Genomic DNA, 1,939 nt, shown 5'->3' on the forward strand with positions numbered 1-1,939 from the left:
GAATATGTATATATAATTAATGTATATGCAAAAAAATAAAAATCGGCGATATATAGTAACACGCTATTAGGCTAAGGCAAGTGAATTTTTTTGGCTAAAAATGTTTAGCTCCATATTATTTTCATCGTGCGAAAAAATCAATTATAATCTATATAATTAAGGGCTTTAGTTTATTCGAAAATAATCTTTTTATCTTCATGAAAACGGTAACGTCTGTGTACGCTCTTTCCTCCTAGATCTCACTAGTAAAAATTTCAAGAGATATATTGTTATTGTTGTTAAGGACTTTTAGCGATTTTTTCAAAATGCGTTTGAAAGTCGGTAGGTGAGACATTCTAGTTACTCTAAATTTTTCTTTTCATATTTGAAGGTAAAGAACTCATCAAAATCTGATATTTTGAAATTATATATTGATCTTCATTTCTTTAATTTTTTAAGAATCTCTATGCATGTCTAAAAGCTACCACTACTTATCTAATAATGGAGATCATGAGATCATTTTTTAAAATAGGATAAAAACTAAAAAGTACACTAGTTCTTTGCCTCTATCTTAAATATACAGCATGTCTTTTCTTAATTAAAAAAATCCCACGATGATCGATATATCTGCTTTAATCTCGATTATTATAAATACACGCCAGACATTCTATTTTAAAGAAAAAATGTTTTCTATTAAAGATAACTCTATTATCAAAGTTTGAATTCGTGACCCCTGATAATTAAGGATCAAAAGGTGCTTTACTACCTTAAATAATACTCATTGTTATATATGGACAAAAGTTACCAAGTTTATATGAAGAAGCAACTTATCTTTTATATTAATTGGTTCTAAAAATGAGGTTTGGGCAGTTTTATTTAGTGGCAAAAGTACTTATGTTAAACATTAAAATCAAAATTATTTTCTTTTTTTCCCGCCTAGTCTTCGTTATTGGTATTGTAATCCTCACAAATTAATTCAGATTTTCATGTCATCGAAAATTAAAGGAAAAATGTCATGACTCAAACCTAATTAAAACTTCTAATTAATAATGGAGGGATATAGTTATTTTATATATATATATGGACAGGTAGGATAAGGTTCAAAAGAGGAACTAAAATTAATTTAATTAAAGGGTAGTGTAAATTACAAGGTAATGAGATCCCTATACTTGTACATAATTCAAATAATGTAACACGAAGCTTCCTATGGCTCGTAATTAGTCCAAATCATTGAATAATTATTTAATTACTTCTAGGATCAATGAAATATAAAAAATAAATATCAAAGCCATTCACACTAAGAGGTCAAATTTACAACAAAGAAAATGAATTTGGGTAATATTAACTCATAATGAACTCTTTGGAGTATTGTCGACCCAAACTTTTGAACTAAAATTTTGAGGTTACATCTATCCTTGAAATCACAAAAGAAAAATTTAGAATTATCTCAATTTTTTATCTATATTAATTCATAATTTTTTTAAAATATTATCGATCCAAACATTTTGATTGCTAATTATAAACTAAATATTTTTCATATAGTTGCATATAACTTAAGCTCTTTTATGATTATGTCGCTGGCGTCTTTTTTTTTTCTTGTGTGAAACTTCATAATTCTGTCACATGAAGCTTCCAAAAGGCTGATAAAACCAAACATAGTCTAATTTATTTGTAGGTCAATGAAACATAAAAAATGTTGTGGTCAATTTGACCAAAAAAGATATATGAAAATAGTTTTAAAAATCATTGTTCTGAGAAAAAAATAACAAAATCAACATCGATTGTAATGGATTAATGGTCAAAATTCGATCAACTATCGTTAATCAGATATTTCAGGTTTGAGTTTTCAAAATAATTTTTTTTTTATTGAGAGGGGCCTTCAGAATTGGGCTATGTAAAGCGTGACTCCAGATTTAATTGGGATACAATGCGAATACTAGACAATGAATAGTAAATCAAA

The sequence above is a fragment of the Solanum dulcamara genome, chromosome 4, assembly GCF_947179165.1.
Source record: "Solanum dulcamara chromosome 4, daSolDulc1.2, whole genome shotgun sequence".
Classification (NCBI taxonomy): Eukaryota; Viridiplantae; Streptophyta; class Magnoliopsida; order Solanales; family Solanaceae; genus Solanum; species Solanum dulcamara.